Source organism: Thermobia domestica, chromosome 9, assembly GCF_964235325.1.
Source record: "Thermobia domestica chromosome 9, izTheDome1.hap1.1, whole genome shotgun sequence".
Classification (NCBI taxonomy): Eukaryota; Metazoa; Arthropoda; class Insecta; order Zygentoma; family Lepismatidae; genus Thermobia; species Thermobia domestica.
This window is the reverse complement of record NC_137462.1, coordinates 162,104,259-162,121,418: the sequence shown is the minus strand read 5'-3', so window position 1 is coordinate 162,121,418 and position 17,160 is coordinate 162,104,259. Positions and strand designations below refer to the sequence as shown.

Below are 17,160 nucleotides of genomic sequence, written 5' to 3'. Positions count from 1 at the left end.
CAAATACTAGTGCAAGCCTTATACTTTCATATAGCGCATAATTCTTTGTTTAATAACATGAAAAATATTCACTTTCGGACAATTAGTATTAAAGAGAATATATTTCAAATTTATTTTCGAATAATGCATAATTTCAGCTTTGTTAGTTTTTCAGTTTAATGCATAATATAATATTCAAAATACATACAGCGGCTACTTTGTATAACAATGTCATACACTTAAACAAGACAAATACTAACCCTTGGGCAGAGACACGATACACCTTTGTGTTACTTAATGATCCAACTTATTTAAGGAGTAAAAATAGTGGGTTTGCACGTTTCTATCACCTTTCTTAGGTGAGAAAGGCATAGTTTTCTTCATGCATATTTAAGAGTCGACGACAATTTTGAGTTTATGACGTCATATACTCGCCTTTCGCATCAAAGGAAAGATAATAACTTATGTTACTTTATGATTCTACATATGAAAAAAGATATTGGTAGTTGTTGTACGTTTCTATCGTTTCTCTAATGCGAGAAATAAATAATTTTCATAATCCATATGTAAGCCATGGCGCCATACTGTGTTTATGACGTCATATACTGGCTTGTAGACACAAAGGAGAGTCAATCACATGTTATGTCCAGATTTTTTCACATCCAAAGAAAGAGATTGGCTTTTGTTGCATGTTTCTATTATTTTTCTGTGGCGAGAAATTTTCACTTCTCGTACCGGAGATAAACTGCGGCGGCCATCTTGGATTTATGACATTATAAAGGGTTTTCAGCACGGACAAAAGATAAACACTTGTGATTTGCTATTCTCCACGTTAAAAGGAACATACTGGTAGCGGTACTATGTTCCTATTATCAAAGGGCCAATGGAACTACAATGTCATATAACTACATCTACGGATACATTCGAACATTATTCACGAAAGTTCGACATTTAGTCCTACAAAAAATTGATTATCTCGGTTATTTGTTGAGATACATCAATGATTCTGGTCGCGTTCGAAAGCTATTGAAATGACCTTTGACGATTATATCGAAGTATTTTCCCATAATCATAGCAGTTTTAAAGTTATTTGCTATACAACATAGAAAATCGTTTTGAAAATAAACATTTTTCCAGTTTGAGACGCCATATTTAAAAATGGCGGCAATATAAGGCAAGTATTTATAATGACAATAAAGGTACAATGTATTCTCTGCAAAATAAAGGTAAAAGGAAGTTTCTACCTTCAATGGTAATGGAGTTATACATTTTTAAACTCAGTTAAGTCGAAATTCGTTGGCGGCCATATTGATGACGTCATATACCTAAAACTAGACCCCCGCCGATTTGGGTCTATATCAGGATTTACTTCTTATTAATAGGTCTATCATCCCTGAAAGTGGTATGTTGGTATCACATTTTGCACAATTCGGCCTTTTTATGCTGCTAAGCTACTAGACTATAAGGGTAATACAGACCATTCTAGGATCTGACAATTCAGTGTATTTCTTGTACACATAGACCGATCATACTTATAAGGCCGCTCTGTAAAGATTACCTACAGGTCGTGACCAGGAGGAGTGCAAATTGACATTCATTTTACTCTGTTCAGACTACTTCCGAAATAGAATGTCCCATTCGTCTAGCATCAACTATCATCCCGCAATGAAACGCCGATGATTACAGTCATGTTGCCATCACTACGGTACACGACGTATCCAGGCCCGTGTGCGCCCCTGTGCTCTAAATAATTTGCCGCCCCTTCCCAAGTATCACTGATAATTGATAAGAAAAATAATTGTTTACATTATTCACCGTCAGTAGTAGTTTAACAACCTCTATATTAATAATACAATAAGCTGTCTGTCCGTAGCGGTTTTCAACTCGAGAAAGTTCATCCTCACCCCTTGGGGTGAGGGTGGGAGAGGATGACTTTTTAAAAATAATCAGATAAGCTAGCTACTTAGTAACTAATGTAATTACAGCGAATTAAACACATTAACATATTTTCTCGTGCTTGCGCGGGACTGGGGGTTGCTAGTTTTAAATATTACTTTGTGAATCTTAAAAAAAAAAAAAAAAAAAAAATGTCGCCCTCTAAATTCTGCCGCCTGTGCTCGAGCACAGAAAGGAAATATCTAAATATGGCCCTGGACGTATCACATAACTCATAAAAATTTGCAACTAACCGCGTCGAAATTGGGCGCGCTCTTCCCTCGACGCCAACTGATATTGTGGATAAAAATTGATCTTTTCATTGTCAGTTCTCACCCTTCTTTTCACTCTTTCACCTTCCAATACGATTTCTACTACTACTACTACTACTACTACTACTACTAATAATAATAATAATAATAATAATAATAATAATAATAATAATAATAATAATAATAATAATAAATGTTATCAACTTTCGACCTTCGGTTTTTAAGTTGAATCACAGTAAAGTATACGATCGATGAAATTCATCCGAGCTTCACCAAACTTAACATGGTACACCATAACAAGGTTAGAATGCAACACACATGAAGTATATTATGGTGTGCAAGTCTTTGGTTCCCAATAGGGATGGCCAGAACCGGTTCCTAGTGGAACCAGTTTTCGGGTCTGAACGGATCCGGTTCTAGAAGATCCGGTTTTTCGGATCCAGGTCTGGAACCGGTTTTTCGGATCCAGGTCTAGAACCGGTTTTTCGGATCCAGGTCTAGAACCGGTTCTTCCTATCCAGGTCTGGAACCGGTTCTTCGGATCCAGGTCTGGAACCGGTTCCGCTGGAACCGAAACTTTGTGACCATCCCTACGCTAAACCCGAGCTGCTGGCAAGCTGTGAACAGTATGCTAGATGAAATGGTGGAAGCGACAGGCAGGCGCCCAGGCGGCGGCAGCTTGTCTCATTTGGCTAAATAAATTGGGTAACTGGCAAACTCATTGGTTAAACAGGCAAAGTGGCCAACTCATTTGGCTAAACCCCCACTGGTGGACCAAAATTTTTTTTCTGGGGGCACAAGCGTGTCTGGGCGAGGAAGGCACAAGCGCATGGTCCTCTTTGCATTATTTTTGAAGGTGATCTTTATGCCTCATTTACGGGTCTTTGGGGGCTTTCGGATCCAGGTCTGAAACCGATTCCTAAGATCCGGTTCTGGAACCGGGTTTTCAGATCCAGATCTGGAATCGGTTCCTAAGATCCGGTTCTGGAACCGGGTTTTCAGATCCAGATCTGGAACCGGTTCCTAAGATCCGGTTCTGGAACCGGGTTTTCGGATCCAGGTATGGAACCGGTTCCTAAGATCCGGTTCTGGAACCGGGTTTTCGGATCCAGGTCCGGATCCGGTTCTGAAAACCGGATCTCCAAGAACCGGTTCCTCGCGGAACCGGTTCCGCCGGAACCGGAACTTTGTGGCCATCCCTAGTTCCCAAGTTATTACCAATCATGGTTGGAGTTTAAACTTAGTGAAACTTTCAAAAAAAATCTTTATTTACTATTTAGAAGAAAATTACACGAAACAATCTTGTCATTTAGCGCTAATTGTAGGCATAAAAAAGCAGATGGTGATATGATTGATAAGCTATGTTGTAAATCGTTGGCGTAACGATAATTTTTCGGGCTCTCTGTCAAGAAGGATTTTTTCCTCTCTCCCTATGAAAATATATTTAAAAAATGTACAGGAACTACATAAAATACAATTAGTTTTGACATATTGTAGCAGACAAAAAAGGGAAATTAATATACTGACTTTCATTACTATTACACTTGTGAATCATTTTTCGGTATTATTTACAGTTTCGAGATGCTGAAAACGCATATGAGGTTAGTTTTCGAACTGGACCCTTTGTTTCAAAAATAATCCCAATAATAGCATATAATTCTTTGAAAATCACAATTTTTTAAAAGAAAATGATAGTCTTTCACTTACGTAGCTTCTGCTCCTATCCTACCTAATTACCTTAGATTTCATCGTTAGCACATCATTGTTTCTGTAATAACAGGGCCGGCGCTAGCTGTTTTGCCGCCCTGGGCGGTACTATCACATGCCGCCCCCCTAAATCCGCAAACCTTATTTTGACAGAAGACGTTCAAATGTAATGAAAAAGATGCCCCGTTTAAAAGCATGTATGAAATGGAAAATTAAAGAAAAAATTGAACTACTTCTCTCGAATGCTTACGTAGGTAATATTTGAGGGCTCACAATGCCTCAGTGGAAGAGTGTTCAGCTGTGGTGCATGTGGTCCGTGGTTCGATCTCAGCTCGCGCTAAGTGAATTTTGTGATGGACAAACACTATGTGCGTGGATCCTCGGGGTTCTCCCGTTTCCTACCACTTTCTTCATTCTACCATTTTCATAATTTCTCATCATCACTGTCTGCTTTAACCTAGTCGGCATAATCGTGGGACGTAAAACTCAAAGGTTATTTTTTTTTTAAATTTTGCTTACATACTCCATATATGACACAATATTTAGTATGCTAGATTTCGCTGTGTACCTGTGACGTACAGCAGCGCATACAGAAAATAAAATAAAAATGCTTTAGTCACGGCTAAGAATTTTAATTTTAAAGCTTATTTTATATCAAAAGGTGTTTCCAATAGAGTATGGAGCATAAAGATAATAGAGTGAATTAGATATTACGGCAAAACTAAGTGATTATACTTTAATTGAAAGAAATTTCTTGATTTGATACGAGCAAATTCCATTATCACATTCGCGTAGTCCAATGTTTCAGCCAATTCGTATTCTATTGATATCGCAAACCACACAAGCGTGTTTTAGACGTGCAAGACCGTAGATAGTTTTTAATAAACTTAAGTTTCGAGAAACTTCTTTCTCCACTTGCCACTCTTACCGGTAAGGTTAACAGAATCCTAAGTCATGGGAGCAAAGTCATGTTCCTTAATTAATTTTTAAGTCCCTTTTGGTGACCTTTCAGGCTTAATTATAGCGGATAACACTTTCAGTTCGTCTTTCAAATCATTGAGGTTAATATCTTTCGATTAGGTGTGTTAAAATGCTGGCAAGTTTAGTCACTTTTCAGATTAAAGTTCATGTGGTATATCTTTAAGATTATTTATATCGTAAAGAAAATCGAAATACTCGCTGTGATGTTTAAGTTGCTCAAACCATTCTCTAAAAGCTAACACAATCACGTCTAGAACTTTGTAATAAAACTCGATCTTATTCGTGGATCTTCAATGACTTCATCCTCTGCTTCGTACTGAAACTCTCTCTTATCCTTTCGACTTCGAGCATACACTGTATTACCAATCTGTGGATCATCCATATCTAATACTGATGCCAACTCTATCGCATCAACTAAGTAAGATTGAAACTTTGCATCATTTTTTCTCGTCTCAAAGTACTCAAATACATTTTCAAGAAATCCGACTGTATCCAGCATATGACAATCAGTGCTTTGGAGACTTTTGCTTACTATGTTTATGTGGAGTAAAAAGTCATACCATATAACGAGTGAGCAAAGGAAAGTAGCCACGCAGCTGGTTTGCTATACACAGAGCATCGTAGGTGACCATTTTATCTGAACTATTGTCGTTACTTATTTGAAGTAAGGCATCATAAACCTCCCCTATTTGATATCTAACACGTAAGTTGAGTCAGAGCATCAATTCGGCTCTCCCTCCTTGTGGTATTTAATGGTTTTAAAATGAGACTGCTAATGTGTTCCTTTAGTATGGCCCAACGTTGAACTATACAAAAACTGAAACGGCGTACTGAGGTGTTGTGGCTGCATCGTTAACGACAAGGTTTAATGAATGACTACTGCAAGGAACATAGAAGGCTCGTGAATATATTTCTAAAATTCTCTTCTGAATACCTGAATGTTTGCCTTTCATATTGGGACCATTGTCATATCCTTGGCTCCTCATGTCTTCGATAGGAATGTTCATTTCCTTTAATGTTAATTAATAGTACTTCTGTCGGTCCTAGGCCAGCGGTGTCTGTTACCGGTACGAAACCAACGAGTTTTCAACCAATTTGTAAATTCATTAAAAACTCGCTGCTAGAACCTAAATGTCTCTAAATGCTGTAGGCTAAACGCCCTGTCTCAAGTGGAAGTGTACCTTTTGCATATTTGGAGTGGAGCTTTAAAACATTGCTGAATAGAAAAAAATATTAAAAAAAAAACACCTTGAAAATCTTATCCACCCTAGCTGAAAATCTTCGCCGCTGCAAGGGAAATATTGAACGAAATACCTGTGGCTGGTAGTTCGATAAATGAAAATGAGGGGGAATGCTTGAATTTCCTGAGTAAGTAATTTCCTGAATGTGAGTGAAGTAATTTCAATTACATTCTCAAGTGAATACGGTTTTGTTTCCATTTGTGGGCCTATTACGAAGCATTATATTTTGATAGTATTCTTTTCTTTTTCAAATTTTGCCGCCCATTAGACTTGCCGCCCTGGGCGGTGGCACGGCTCGACCCCCCCTCGCGCCGGCCCTGTGTAATAATTCGTGCTTTCTAATGATACCGCAGCATGATATCTCAAGATCCATAAATTTGGGGAAATTCTCGAAATTTTGGAAAATTTCGCAAAAAAATCGTATAGCAATATCGGGTTCCCTGGCGAGGCCCAAGTGTGAAATATATGCATCAAAATGATGTACCCAAACATAACTACAAGTTTAGGACTATATTTTTTCCAAGTTTCATTGAATACAGTTAGTAAATATGAATATATGAAAATTTTTCGAAATAAACTGTAAAATTTTGAAATATAAAAATGTACGTACTTAATAATCTCCTGGTCACACTGTTATAGGTCCATGGTTCGTACGTTAAAACGCCTTTAGAATAATGCAAGATTTGGAATGATACAACAGCATGTCTAGCAATTCATAAATTCTGGAACATTCCGGATTTTTTTCTTTAAAAGATGTATTTTAGTTTGGGTCCCGCTATGCACACTGGTTTCTAAAATATATATATATATATATATATATATATATATATATATATATATATATATATATATATATATATATATATATATATATATATATTAGAATCCTGTTTAATCGAATTTGATGAAATCAATGCTGCGTCAGTTGAACGAAAATTCGGTTAAATCGGATTATTTCATATGTAGTAGTTTGATATATTTGAAGCGCAAAAAGATGTTGGCAACATACGATACAATGAACACTAGGAATGCGCACGTAACAAGTCGAGACGCTATGTAAGACTGTCTCGACTCAAACATGTGTTCCTGTCTGACTTGCCTCGAAATGTGACAAAATATATTAGGAAAATCATGTAATTAAAATGTACAGGAAATGTGCAACATTCTGATTAACTTGCAGCAAATCTCAAAAGTTATAAGAAGCAACTGACACTTGGTCAATTCAACAGATATTTGATAATTCAATGTTTATCTGGCTTATGAGTTGTATCACTTTGAGGTCAATAAATATTTTATACCTTGTAAAATTTTGATGCTTTCGTGCCCTGTGTTCCTGTTTCGCAGAATCTTGTTTCGCAGAAAGGGGTTCAAACTGGTTTTTCACGCTTAGCGTTGCCATGTTTCAAAGAACAGAAAAATAATTCAATCTGTGCATTCCTTTTTCGCATAATGAGAGATTTTATTTTTTTAGGTGTTTGTTGAAAGTCTATGTTGCACCAGGAGTACGCCGATATTTGTATTACATATTTAGAGATTGATTCAATCATAATATTGTAATAATATATACAAATTGTAAGTAACAAACAAATTATTTCATAAATTATTCAGAAAGTTAAGATGGCTGGTATATCAGCACTCCGTAAAGTGAAAGGAACAAAGAGATAGTGATGGATGAAACATGTAAAATTTGTCCACGTCTAGTTTCATAGTTGTATACATTGCACGCAAAGTATTTCGGACATTTTTTTCCACTCCCCTTCTGCCTATTGCAAGTAAAGCAAAATTCGGTCATTGTACACACCCATTCTTCAGTAAATCAAGAAAAAAGCTGAAGATTGTTGCTTCCAGTGCAATAATTCGTAACTAACTTTAAACAAGTGGCAATAAACGCTACAAGAGAAACATTCCAGCAAGCGACGTTACGCATTTGTTTCTATTTATCCAACCTATATGGAGAAAGGTACAAAATATTGCTTGGCTTCAGTTTACAAGACTGGTAATGATATGAGGAAAAGATCAGGAGAGCAGTTGCACTTCCACTCGTTCCTCTTGAAGACATTCCTGATGCATTTCCAAATATACAAGACGATTCACCCAACATCCCGGCAGCACAGGTTTTCCTAGCCTACTATGTTGACGAACTGAATACAACTTTTCACCTGTAAATACAGCAATATTTGAAAGTTTATTGTTACCGGATTTTTGTTTGACTCCTTACGTTGTACTAACTATATTTTTATTAATGTTTCAGGGCAATAAGAAACAAATTTGATAACAACAGCCAAAGAAACATGAACAATGCCAAGATTTAGTATTTCAAGTTTAATAGAAGGTAGATATAAATCTATGGAATACAGATTCATTCCATTTTTGAAGCAAGAACAGTCCGAGAATGCGGCTGGTAGAATCGGGTCGTACTCGGATTTTAAGAGTAGGTTGGGTGTGGCGAGGTTGGTCATATTCCGTTATTTAATGCAGTATCTCAATGTATTCATTTGGATAATTGAAATTAGAATCCATTGAAGAGAAGGTGATATTAAGAGTCCACCTATGTACTTTATTGTTCAATGCAAATTACTTTTTATTAATTAGACTGTGTGTTTGTAATTTCTTGTTGTTGCAGTAAATCACGATTGCAATTGTGCGACAAGGTTCTATTGCGAGCCTCATCTCTTTAGATTTATGTTGGTATTTTGTTCCTGTCGCCAAATATTTCTAATATTGAGGTGCTACCAATACTATTCATGCGATTCTGCGAAATAGGAATATTAAAATTGGCAGCGCTGCACACTGATAAAGCATTTCTGCGAAACAGGAAGTAACCTTCGTGCTCATCATTAAAATACTCACCCGTAATTTTATGTCCTTTCGGAACAGAGTGGGACAATATCACTTGCTGGGAATCCCAGAAGATAGTGTACATAACTTTCTCATTGGATTCCCCCTGACGAAAGTTTTTGGGGATGTTTCTTCTGCATCGATTGCTGTTTTGCTTCTGGGTTGAACAATGGAATCTGTGATTCATCCATTGTCACAACACTTTACCATTAATTGCGTCCCTCACTGTCAAATTTGCAACAGTTGATCAATCAAATCCTTGCCTCTTTTGATCGTCATTAATCATTCCTGGAACGTAGCGGGAAGAAACTTTCTTTAGGCCCAATTAGTTTGTAATTATTTGTTTCACTGTTCCCATTGTTAGCTCCAGTGAATCATAAATCTCTTGCATGATGACAAGCCTATTTCCCATGATGAAATTTTCAACACTAGTTAACATCAGTCGATGCTGTTTCTGGACGTCCAAACCTCTACTCATTCTTAACACTCGTTCGCCCTGCTTTGAACTCACGCACCTACTTCTTAACAGTGTTTACTGCAAGAGCACTATCAGTACACACATCCTCCAATTGGGTATGAATCTCGGCTATACAATGTCCAGCTGCAATGAGAAATTTCCCAGTTACCTGTTGCTCTTTAACCGAAAATTCCACGTCCTCAGCCAGCATCAGAAAAACGTCTTACTCATTCAGGCACTGTGACTCAAATACTGCCAACTAGTAAACAAAACCTGCATTGCTTAGAAACAAAGGATGGTGGTCTCCGACGCTTCAGTTGCTTTCCTGAAATGACAAAAAATGTGGACTTTAGAAGAAAACGGCCCGTACTTTTGGTATGTTTCTCGTATATATCTAGATATATATATATGTGGGGGGGGGGGAGATGTTCACGAGTAACTTTGACACAAACACGCAGATTTTGGTGGTTCATTTTTTTGTTTGGAAGAACATAGTTTCCTGGCGGTCCTATACAATGAATTTAACGATAGCCTTTGGAACTATTCCATGAAACACCTCAACAGGTGCAGTGTTATTACCGACATTAAGCGACTTCATTGTATGTGTTTTCTCATAACTTTGACATAGGAGATTGTTTTGTTTGAAAGAACACACTCTTCCAATTTTCTCATGTAAATTTCATTAGGATCTGGTTTTAGCATTCGGAATTACACTATGATACTTCTCGATGGCTAACAGTATTAATATCGTAATCGATTGCAAATATGTTCACATATAATTCTGTACCGATTTGATCAATTTGAAGAAAAATATTTGTTCAAGCATGTTTCAAAGACCGATTCATTTTATAGGAAGTTTGTGCCCTATCTATTATTTAAATACGTAACTAAAGTATTGGCGTAATGAAAAAGTGGAAAAATAAAACAAACTTTAAACAAAGCATTATCGACCGAGTTTCCCGAAAATAAAACTTCGGCAATAAATTTAACATAGGCAATAACTTTTGCGGATTGGCACAGAATTCATTTTTTTCCGTTGATAATAGTAACGTTCTAGCAATTATTAAATATTATTTTCTGTTTTACCACTTTTTAAAGTAGGCTAGTATCTTTTTTTATTTAAAAAAGTATTTTGAAAATTCTTCTTAAAAATACCCATAATGAACACTTGGGACTATCCTACAAAACCGACCTAATACATAGCCTAATATGACTTTTCTCATTCAGAAAAGGAGAGAGCTTGCGGCGTCCCAGTCCACGACAGATTCACATGTGTTGCAGGCCTAGTAGGCCCTAACGTTATGCTGCTGTTGTAAATGTAGCATGTACTTATAATAAAGTTTTGTACATAAAGAATAATGTATGTCAAGGACGTCTTTTTCTGCAATAGAATTACTTAATAGTATATATTTTACGTTTATTTGTTCTTTTGAATGTGATTAAAAAGATAATATTTAAGAACTTAACATCTATGTGCGTGGGGAAGCAATCATTTGCAGTGTAAATCCTTATTTATGCAACGTGATTGTCACGCGAGTCAAGGAACAATGAGTTTATTTATCGCGGTGCATAAATAGCATAGCACCATTTAACTTAACGTTCATCAACATGCGTGATAATCGCATTGCGTAAACAAGGCCCAATACCATTTACCAGTAACTGCGGCGAAACTGTAGAACTCTTAGCACTCTTAGAATTACTTTTTGTCAATATTTTAATAATTGATTACTTAATGTGTATCTATCATTCGATATATATACTGTAATTTTGATCTGTCTTATCTTCTTTGTTCGTTTCAGACGACAACGAGGGAAGCTGGTTACATCGATTTTCTCGGAGCAGTATAAAACAATGTAACCTATATCCATATGAATCAGAGTGCAGTTCATCTTCTGCTCACCGTTTCTTAAGTATTCTTAAGCCTGATCAGTACATCTTCAAGAAAAGTGCAGTAAAAAATACAAAGTATCTGAAGGATGAATATGATTTTATTATTGTTGGTGCTGGAGGGGCGGGAGCAGTTGTTGCCAATCGACTGTCAGAAAACCCAAAATGGAAAGTACTGCTTCTAGAAGCTGGAGGAGAGGTTCCATATGATGCCAACGTTCCTGGAAAACGAAACTTGCTTTGGCATTCTCATCTTGATTGGCAGTATAAGACTGAACCACAAGACAGAGCTTGTTTGAGATTCAAGGATCGTATTTGTACGTGGGAAAGTGGAAAAGTTTTAGGTGGAAGTACAACTATTAGCAATATGTTATATACTCGGGGAAATCGGAGGGATTATGATCTGTGGGAATCTTTCGGTAACAAAGGATGGAGTTATAAAAATGTTCTTCCGTATTTTCTCAAGTCTGAGGACAACTTAGATGAAGAATTTGCAGATTCCCCTTATCACGCCAAGGGAGGATATCAACCCGTCCAGCGTGGCCAATATACTGATTGTAACATGTTAGCTGTATTTCAAGGTTTCCAAGAAATGGGCATTCCTGCTAGAGATATTAATGGCGAAGAACAATTTGGAGTCATGCTTACGCAAAGAACTTCCAAGAATGGAGAGAATTATTTCACAAGTAGATCCTTTTTGCGGCCAATTAAACATAGAAAAAATCTTGACATTTCCACAAATTCCTTTGTTACTAAAGTTCTTATAGACAGCAAATCTAAAAAGACATATGGTGTTCAGTTTCACAGAGACGGAAAAACACAAAATGTATTTGCAAGCAAAGAAGTTATTGTGTCAGCAGGCGGACTAAGGTCACCGCACTTACTTATGTTGTCTGGCATTGGGCCTAAAGAACATTTGGAAGAATTCGGAATACCAGTTATTAAAGATCTTCGTGTAGGAGATAACCTAATGAATCACGTTACCACCGAGGCTGTCATATTTAAACTTAGTGGTACTAAGGTAGAAAATAAACCTTGTGCTTACTTTGATTATGAGATGTACCGCAGGGGTCCTCTAGCGGAACCAGTTAAAGGGGGTGTTATTGCTTTTCTACGTACAGAAAATTCTGATCTTCCAGAAGGCTTAAATGATATAGAATTAGCTTTGTTTCCCTTGTGTGATAGCGTAACGAAAAATTGTCATAAAAATGAACCAAGAATACCTCAGGTCTTCTATGACAAATTTAACATCGTTCCACTTGTCCAATATCCTCGTAGTCGTGGAACTATTCGCCTTAGATCTACAAATCCTTGGGACTACCCGAAAATAAATGCTAATTATTTCAATCATTCATACGATGTGCAAATGTTACTTGAAGGTATCAAAATAGCTATTCAACTGGAAAAGACAAAAGCATTCAGATCTCTCGTAATAAAATTGGACACAGACAAGCTACCTGGTTGCGAACATCATGAATTCGGAAGTGAGGATTATTGGATATGTTGTATTCAACATTTTACAGGTGTTGAACATCATTATACAGGCACATGCAAGATGGGTCCCTCTAACGATAAAACAGCAGTTGTCGATCCTCAACTTCGTGTACATGGTGTATCAGGTTTACGGGTTATAGATATATCAATCATGCCCCTCATACTCTCTGGTCATACACATGCACCTTCTATAATGATAGGTGAGAAAGGTTCGGATTTTATAAAAGCACAATGGTCATAAAGTTTATAGGCGTTTTATTAACAGGATATCCATTCACTTAATATAAATTCGAATACGAAAGTGTATAGAATCGATCCTAGATTGCCCGTTACACTGATATTCTCTTTTTAAACTATTAATTCGGTTCAATCCAACAGATTTAAGTCGAGCCAGTCAAACGGTGGTACTATTTCACTTGATAAAGCTATTTCAACCGATAGATACAATCGAACAAATAAAACCATACAATCAGTTCGACACGATAGACCTGATAAACTGAATAGAGCCTGTAAACCAAGTAAACATTTCAGATAATCACTAACTCAAAAACTAATAATGGTAAGTACGGTAATTGTATTGTTAATTATCATTAAGCGTATTGTTAATCATTACCACACGATTCAAAACAGATTGATATGACTCTAAATAAAAAAAAAAGTTATGCTAAAATTTGTGTATTTTCTTCCTAAGAGTTGATTTAGCGTTTGGTCCTTATTTAGAGTTTGGTTATAACCAGCAACGATGCTAGAGAGGGAACAAGTAGATCAGACCTATGATATCGTTTTCCACTCCGATGTCCCTCCCAGATATGTTGTACTGTCATGCAGTTTAAATAACATAAAAAATATTTTTCGGTATACAAGAAAAAAACTGCTTCCCAAAATCTCTGCTCCATCACTTGTCCCTTCTGAAGAAATTAAAGCTCGTAATTGTTACCGGTTGTAATAAAGTGTGTAGTACTATTCAAAATGCTTGCCATTTCCAGTACCTCCACCTCTGCTCTACTGAATAAGTGGCTCAAGAAATTGACAAGAAGATTTTCAAGCTCTCTTGTGGTGAGAAAAGTCTGACATGTAACGAATAAGAGAGGACTTCGGAATTATACTGATGGTTATACCTTTGACATTTTTGTCGCAGAATAGAAAAATCCTTAAGTAAAGAAGACGAGGTGAACGTGAACTTGTACCTTGATCGGAGGTGAATTTTATTTGCTCCTTGATATTAGTAACTTAGTGAAAGAGCAGTTAAGTCAAATTCCTTACAAAAGCGTTACAGTTATGCCGAAATTTTCATTTTTCATCTTTCTCTTTTCAATTTTCCAACTCAAATCAACCTTTATCCTTTATAAACAACGAGTTTATGCCGAGTTTAGGGAATAATTTTGTTCACTCAGGAGCAAATCAGAGTTAGCAGCAATAACGTTCAAAAAGTTCTCTGCGACTCTGGCAGCAACAGCAGATTTGTAGGAAAGAGAACACATATAACCCTGTTTTAAATATCACTGAGTAAGCAGAACTGCTGTGTGTGTATATATATATATATATGTGTGTATGTGTGTGTGTGAGAGAGAGAGAGAGAGAGAGAGAGAGAGAGTGAGTGAGTGAGCAGCTAATTACCACGCTGACCCATTTGATCTTCCACTGCTTTAAAAGAACGCTTTCGTTAGTTTTGAAAAAGGAAAGGAGATATGAAGCTTGATTCAGGATGCAGAATAAACAGGATCCATTTAAAACAATGTTCTATTTTTCCGTACCGTTGAAGGAGAAAAAGGGAAAGACAAAATAGGGATAAGTAGGCTGTATTGTTCATAAAATCTTAGGCTCTCTTTTGTGTAGAAGGCAATATTCTAGGAACCGTACGGAAACTCAAATACTTTGGCCATAAATGAAGATCTCATTGGAAAAAGAAAATCTACATTGGTTTCCAACTGTAATTAAGAGTGGTGTTTTTATGGTCCGGTGAGTGAGCGTCAGGCTTTTCTCTGAACAAAACTGCACGCTCAGCTGCAAGATAATATCCAACCCTATAAAATTAACTTTCAACAACTTTAGAATAAATTGGCCAATTTTAATACAGTTTACATTGACACTGAAGTCGAGAAATTCTCTTTGTTTTACAGAGTATGAACTGAGAAAGAAATTCTGAGGGGTTGTAATATTCTTTTTGAACCTAACTGCACATTGTGTATAAACAAATAAGGCAATTTGTTTTTCTTCTCTTGTTTCTGCGACACACAAACACACATAGAATGAATGAGTGAATGAATGATACTCAAAAAATCCGGAGGACGATTAAATTGCAATACAAATGATATCTATACACAATATACTGTATGTTCTGCTATGTACTGAAGTAATAAAAAATGAGAGAGAAATGGCAGTTGAATTTTTAGAATTAAAATAGCCTACCATATTAGATATTTCCTGTAAGTCCAAAAGTTTACAGATTAAAGTGCTTACAAATTTCCAAACTGGCTGAATAGCATCACAATCGTAAATTATATTCCAATTTGTTCTGACTTTCGGACAAAAATGACACTTCGGACCATATAATTTCTTCCATTGATACAATTTTCCAGAGGTTATTAACTGATCATGAAAAAATCTCCATGAATTTTGAGCATCATATCTAATTGAGAGAAATTGTGGAAGTTCAGACCATGGAACCTTTCTTTCGTCCAACAACATTGATTTGTAACTGAGTTAGGAGACAAAGATCGAGCAATTACCTATTGGTACAGCGTTTTTGTTGTTGTTGTTGAAAATTGTATTGTATAGTTTGTTATAAAACACAAAAATATGTATGCAATCACCTTTTCAACCTATGATCAATTCTTGTTTTGTTTTTTTAAAAAAAACTTGCAATAAATTTTTAAATTTTCTTAAGTCACGTGCCAAAACTTGTTGGGAGCATTTTGTAAAATTTTAATAATCAAAATGGTCCTCCGCGTACCAAGCACACCAGTTTGAGATATTAAATCTCGAATTGCATATACAGATAATCGCTTCCATTCAGGATTTAACAAAATTAAACCTGTGCTTAATCAACAAATTAGACAGTTGTCAAGAGATAAAGAATGAAAGAAATCCAATGTATTTTTTAAAACATTTGGATAAATGAGCATAAGCTTCCAAGAATTAATAACATATAAGTAGAAAGAATTTCTACCAGTAATGGTATTTGCACTAAAATCCATAAGGGTAAAAATAGACAGGGTGAAATAAATATGTCCAGCAGGACGACAAATGAAACAATGTTAAATCTGTAAGAACTCTATGAAAATTTAATTGTAAAATTTTTCCTTTAAAACGTGATCGTAGCGTTATTACTCTAAGTATGCGCTGTTCCTAAACCACTTTGCATTTAGCAGAAAATACATAGTTCAGATAGTTCAGATGTAGCTAATGATGCCTATACCACAAGAACTTCAAAAATAATTTATCAATTCGTTGTAAGAAATCTAGCGGAGGTTGCAAAACAGTAAACATATGTGTTACCTTTGATCTCACAAACGTATTTAATAATAGGTGACAACTATAGTATGAAGTGTAATAAGAAAAGTGCTGCCACCTTAAAAGACTCTTCTTTGTCTTATTTTCTGGATTTTCCAAATTAACTTTCTCATCATCTTCTGTATTCCTCAAGTGTACTCCTAAAATTTACACAATCTTGATATTTGTGCGGCTTTCAGTGCAATGTTTCCAACTCCAACCCGAAGTCCAAATGATTTTTGAAGATTAAGTCTGGCTCCAGACATCGCACTATACTCAGAAAATAAATTATACAGTGTAAATTTCGTTGGACCCTTCACTCAGTGTTATAAATAACACAACATCATCGACAGAGCTTGAAACGATTATTTTAGTTTCATTAACATTGTATGGCGAAATATAATGATGCTTTGGAATTATTTATCCAAATTGGATTAGTTGATGTATGCAAAAAATTCTTAACAAACAGAGTGTAAAGAGAACGTGACAGCATATCACCTTGCTGCTTTTAATTGAGATGAAAAAATGTTCTAACAATACAGATCCATAAAGGTACAATAATTTAATACCTGAAATAAAAGCAGGACCAAAGTCAAATGCATTTATAGCTTGAAAAATATATGAATGATTATGTACACTGCATGTTTGATCCCTATGAATAACTGCAACATATGGTGATAGATATTGGCTGTGATATATTTTCGCATAAGAAAATAGGTCCTATGATTTTATCGTGTATAAGACTGCACCAGACGTTCAGCTTTGGGCTGTCTCTGACTGTCTCAAACACAGTGTAGCGATTCTCAGACTCCCAGATCCTAGCATTGTATCGGTTGAGAACGCCGTCAAACGAAATGTGGCCTTATCTGAGAAAATG

General features: G+C 36.1%; 1 pseudogene; it reads left to right on the top strand.

The window, feature by feature from the left end:
* The first annotated feature begins 8,413 nt into the window (after positions 1 to 8,413).
* On the top strand, positions 8,414 to 13,032 carry LOC145661070 (glucose dehydrogenase [FAD, quinone] pseudogene; annotated as a pseudogene).
* Positions 13,033 to 17,160: the final 4,128 nt, after the last annotated feature.